The following is a 5,966-nucleotide window of genomic DNA, read 5'->3' as shown; positions in this document are numbered from 1 at the left end:
AGAACACTGGAACAGGCTACCCAGAGGGGTTGTGGAGTCTCCTTCTCTGGAGACATTCTACACCTGCGTGGACAAGTTCCTGTGTGACCTGATCTAGGTGTTCCTGCTCCGGCACGGGGATTAGACTAGGTGATCTTTCAAGGTCCCTTCCAATCCCTAACATTCTGTGATTCTGTGATTCTTGTCCCACAAGCACCATAAGCCAGCCCACATCAAGTTGGGGACAGGGCAAATGGATGTCACTTTGTCTCTGATGAAGTGACTACAAATACTCCTGAGTAATGCTCAGTTTAGCGTATTTCTCATTACAGCGTAGCTCTTCTGTGCAAACACATTGGCAGCTATTGTCCAGTGTTCCCTCATCTCATGCAGACATTCTGAGATCTCGATCAGAAGATTTGCGTTACAGCTAAAAGGCACCACAGGAATGCATTATTTATTCATCCCAAGAAACTGTGGTGATTATTCATGCTTCAAGGAGGTAGACACCAAGGCAACTTGGAACGAAATTGACTGAGGGATTACCAGACTTTTAGCGGCAAAGTGAGCCTAATGTCTTGTGGCAAAGGCCGGTCCTAATTAATAGGCAAAGCTTGGCCCAGTCTTCTTTATGCTGATCTACAATCTGCTTTTCCTCCAATAGAGGTTCAGACCTTAATCTGCGAAAAAATTCAGAAAAATTTCAGGCTGGGAGCAGTTAGGACTGCCTGCCCATGCCTCACTGAAGTCTGCCAGTCCTTTCAGGGTTGCCAGAAAAAAAAACAGGACCATGTCCCACTTTTGCCTCCAGAGGGTGCCGTGGCAGCTTGCAGAAAGAGGAAGTGGAGCTTGAGAGTTCCCATCTTCTCTACCAGTCAGCTCAAAGCACTCTCCAAACCTCATCCCAAAGGGGAACACAAAACTCTCTTCCTGCTGCTTAGGCAGACTTCCCTGGGACCCACTCCGCCCTGTGCCTCACCTCTGTGCCTTGTTTGTCTAGTTTGGAGAAAAGAAGGCTAAGAGGTGACCTCATTGCCCTCTACAACATCCTGAGGTGGGGAAATAGAAAGGGAGGGTCAGATCTCTTCTCCCAGTAACCAGTGATAGGATATGTTGGAATGGCACAAAGCCATTCTAAACTTCAGGTTAGACTGGCAAAGGAGATCTGCATGTCTGAGGAGGCAGGAAGGAACCTACTGACAGTTTCCAGTCTGAAACTGCAGTACTCAGGCCAAAGGAGAAAAAATAGGTAGACAGGACACACATAATCACAGAATGATTAAGGTTGGAAAGGAGTTTGGAGGTCATCTGATCCAACCCCCCTGCTCAAGCAGGGATACCCAGAGCAGGTTGCCCTGGATATTGTCTAGGCAGCTTTTGAAGGTCTCCAAGGAGGTACCTTCCACAACCTCTCCATGCAACCTGTGCCTGTGCTCCATAACACACATGGTAAAGAACTGCTTCCTGATATTTAGATAGAACTTGTTTTCCAGTTTGTGCCAATTGCCACTTGTCCTAACACATTACAACACTGAAAAGAGCCTGGCTCCATCTTCATTGCACTCTCCCTTCAGGTATTGTCTTCTGCAGGTTGACACAACACTCAGCCTTCACCAGAGAAGAAGTGTACATCATGATCAAACCAATCAAATGTATGACATGCAAATAACTTCTTCTGTTAGAGTAATTCCATAGACAGCATGAGTATTATGTCATGAAAAAACAAGTGATCCTTGCTGATGGAGAACAGTTCATGTAAGAAAACTTACTGAGTAGAGAGCATGACATGGTAAAGATTTACCTAGCAGCACTAGCAAGACTAGCAGACACTGGTGAGATAGAACTGCTTGGCTGAGAAGGAGAAGTGTGGTGGGAGTCCTGCCAGTGCTGGAGGGGGAAGAGGGAAGGCCTGACCCTCTGACAAAACTGGGAGCTTTCCTGCAGGAAGAGCAGGTGCTGCACATGGCAACATGAGACACATCCTAAGCAACAGGTATCAAAGGGGGAACAAAACTCTACAGGGTTCTAAAAACCCCAAACCCAGTCTAAGACAGAGTTTCAAAATCATATGTTTCCAACGGAGAAAAAGGGCAGTGAAGAAAGGACAGAAGGAGGACCACACAGAGCCCCAGGCTGGGATGCAGCAGAACTTTAATGATTTGAAAAAGCCCATTAATGAAATTCTTGCCTTCCCCTACTCCATACAAAGTTCAGTTGGCCCATCTGGTGCCAAGGCACATGTTGGGCAGAGGGTGTGCAGGGAGGCCCATGGGCCTCTTGGTCTGTCCCCCAAGGCACTGGGCAAAGAGAGCTAGGCCCAAGAAAGCTCTTTCCCATCCCAGAGACCTTGAGTGCCCTCAGCCCAGACCCGGACTCCCCCCATGCCAGACCTTCTCCCTGCTTAACCTCCCATGACAGGCAGCCCCAAGCCCCACCTCAGGACCGAGCTTCCAACTCACTTGTTTCCGAAGGAGAAGAAGGGCAGTGAAGTGGATGAGAGAGCAAAGAGTCGGTCTGGGTTTTATACAGGTCCTGCAATGCCCCAGGTCCAGAGGAATCCTCTGGGGAAGTAATAATTTTCCAAGAAGCTCATCTGAAATGCAAAACATCCCAGCTAATGATACGGGGACTGTGTTTTGGTTTCCTGCACTGATGCCTTTTCATTTCCTCGTTTAGCTGTACCTGCACCACCTTGAAGGCTTGAGGTGGGAGGCCCAAGGATTTCTGGGATAGCAGTGCATTGGTGCCATCAGGAGATGAGTCCCGAGTCCTCCAAGCTCTCTCTGATGGTGCTTAAATGTGGCCTCCACAGGCAGGTGGTCTGCCCTACTGCTTTTGACTCTCATTCCCCTAATGCAGCTCTGGCGAGGCATTGGTGCACCTGTTGGGCCACCTCATCTGCCTGGGCTGCTTCTGATGAGGACCCCCTAGCAAAACCATCAGTGTGTCTGGGGCCTTGGCCAGCCCCAGGGTGCTCAAGCATTGCCCTGCCCAGCCAGAGGGGTTCCCGGTGTGTCCTCAGGTGATTCCACAACTGCTCCTGTGTATCCTAGAATCCTAGGTTCGTTGTGGTTGGAAGGGACCATATGAGATCATCTACTTCCACACTGCCTGCCAAGGGCAGGGACACCTTCCGCTAGACCAGGTTGCTCAAAGCCACATCCAACCTGGCCTTGAACACTTCCAGGCTTGGGGCATCCAGAGCTTCTCTGGGTAACCTGGTCTAGTGCCTCATTATTGTCACAGTGAAGAATTTCTTCCCATTAGCTAATGGAATCTACCCCCTTTAGTTAAAAGCCAGCATCCTATCACTGCACTCCCCCATAAAGCGTGATTCTCCAGGTTTCTTGTAGGCCTCCTTTATGTATTGGAAGGCTTCTCTAAGCTTTCCAGTTTTTTGGGAGGAGGGAAATTGCTCTAAATGTCCAGAAAAGTGCTGGATGGAGAGGGCTAAGGACTGGTGTCATCATGTGGCAGAAAACCAGCCCTGCTCTGCAGGAATGTGTGCTGTGACACAGGTACTGCCCTGTCTCTGGCTTTGTGCTGTGTGGCAGGAGAAGACCACCAGGGACCCTTTTACCCTGCTGGAGATGGCTGTGAAGGTTTTGTCCCTGGCCACCTCCTTTGCCTCCTTTGGCCTGAGCACTGCAGTTCCAGTCTGGGAATGGGCAGGTGGTTCCTACCTGTCTCCTCAGGCCTGCGGCTCCCCTTTGGCCATGCGGCATGAAATTTAGAATAGAACAGTTCCAATGGAAGGGGCCTACAAACATCTTCATGTCCTGTTGCCTGACGGCTTCAGGACATGCCTTCCATCCTTTCTATCAGTTTTCTTGCCCTCCTCTGGACACATTCAAGTCTCTTAATATCCTTTTTATATTGTGGAGCCCAGAACTACACACAGTCTTCAAGAGGAGGCCAGGTGGGAGACTTGTTTCCAGAGATCACATATTTTCTTTTTCTGGTCTACTGGAAGTAGGGAAGAGGTCCCCCTTTAGACAAGCCGTCCTTCTATCCGCCTTTTCTTGACTTGCGACACAATGGGATTGCCTCCCTCTGGGTCATTTAAAGTTGATTCTTGAAAACTGGCTGTCTCTCAGGGAACTCCAAGCCCTCTGGAGCAGATTGCCAGGGGACGCTGCTCACTAGCTTCCTGAGTAGTTTAGAGTTGATCTCTTAAAATTTGCAGGGGGGGTGGGGGAGGGGAGGGGGAGAGGGAACGCTGCAATGCACTTTTTCTCATTGTGCCAAAACCTTTGAGCTCAACTATTTTGTGATCATTATGGCAAAGACAGGCACCTAGTGTCACATCTCCCAGTAGGCCCTTAGGGGCAGCTGTTTTACAAGGTGGTGTGAGTGCCTTCGAGGCAGTTCAGAGCCCTTGTGCCCAAGAGGATTTGGAAAGGCTGAGCTGTGGCATGGCTGCACCAGCTGGAAGCTGCTTTGCTGAAAAACCTGGTCCTGGCCCTGGGGAGCCTGGGGCCCAGCTGAGGTGGCAGCTCGATTCTCTTCCTTTGGCTGAGCAAGCGTGTTCAGTGCGAGGCGATGTGCGCAGAAAGGCTCCCTGAGGCAGAGATGTGGGATCCTAGGCAGCCCACGGAGCGTTTTGCTCCACCCTTTGTTCTGAGGTTTGGAGGCAGCTTGGAGCTGTCAGAGGGACCCATGAGCTTGCAAGCTTCTCCAGGAGCTGCCTGGGCACCTTGTTGTGTGGAGAACGTGACACGGTTGAGGTTATCCAGTGGGCCCTGGTGGGACTGGCAGGCTCTGTTGAGACTCAGCTGCCTGGCTGGGGAGGTGCAGGGCAGTGGGTGTCCTGCCAGTGCTGGAGGGGGAAGAGGGGAGGCCTGACCCTCTGGCAAAACCAGGAGCTTTCCTGTAGGAAGAGCAGGTGCTGCACATGGCAGCATGAGGCTTGTCATAAGCAATGGGCATGAAAGGGGGAACAAGACTCTCCACGGCTCCTCAGAGATAAGACATAGCCCCACGTGCACTGCTTACATACATGTGCCTAGAGACGGGGAGTGTGCTATCAGCAGGTGGAGCAATTCTGCATTTAGAAACTGCACCTCCTCTAGGCATGCTGGGGGAAATGCTGGCATGAAATGACCAGGGATAGACAAAACGCCTGAAGGACCTGCAAAGAAGGCTAAGCCAAGGCAAGGAGTGCTGGAAAGGCTGCCACCCTCCCTCCCACAGACACCTGGAAGAGGGAAAGGGGTCCTCCAGATGCAAGAGCCGCCTGCCAGGGAGGGCTCACAGGTGCTGCTGGATGAGGAAGCGTGCCCCAGTGCCACTGCCACTGCCCCCTGTGGTCAGGGAGGTCATGTCCTCACTCGGGTACTGGTTAGGCTCTCCATCCACAGGATGTGCTCAAAAGCCAAGGAGGGCATTTCTGTGCAGAGGTGAAGCATGGCAGGTCCTAGTGGCTGCTTTCTCAGCTGCAAGGCACAGTGTCTGACAGGAGCCCCCTGGCTGTTTCTCACCTGCTGGGAATGGGCATGGATTTCATTTGTCCCTGCAAGATCTGCTCAGAGCAAAAGCTTTCTCCCCGGCAGCCTGGGAGAGTGTCTGGAGAGGGAAGGACCACGCAGAGCCCCAGGCTGGGATGCAGCAGAACTTTAATGATTTGAAAGAGGGGAGCGAGGACCTCTGAGTGGGGGCCACGGTTTGGGGAGCCCCAGGGGAGCTAGGAGTCTCTGCGTCTTGGCCAGGGTGGACTTTGCACTGGGTGTTCGTCTGCGTGCCCCACAGAGGGAGAGGAGAAGCAGGCCCTTCCAAGACCGGCTTAGCAGGCACCAACAGTCCAGGAGAGCAGAAGGCAACAGAGAAAAGGGGAAGAAAGAAGAGAGTAAGCAATGGGAAAGTTAGGCATGGGCCACATTTTCAGGAGTCCCAGGAGAGGCTCCAGCCGCCTGCCTTTGCAGGTGGAGCCATCTTGGTGGTCAGTCCATTACCATCTTCTGGGTTGGTGGTGGCCACCTGCAGCAGCC

Source organism: Cygnus atratus, chromosome 25, assembly GCF_013377495.2.
Source record: "Cygnus atratus isolate AKBS03 ecotype Queensland, Australia chromosome 25, CAtr_DNAZoo_HiC_assembly, whole genome shotgun sequence".
Classification (NCBI taxonomy): Eukaryota; Metazoa; Chordata; class Aves; order Anseriformes; family Anatidae; genus Cygnus; species Cygnus atratus.
This window is presented reverse-complemented; position numbering follows the sequence as displayed.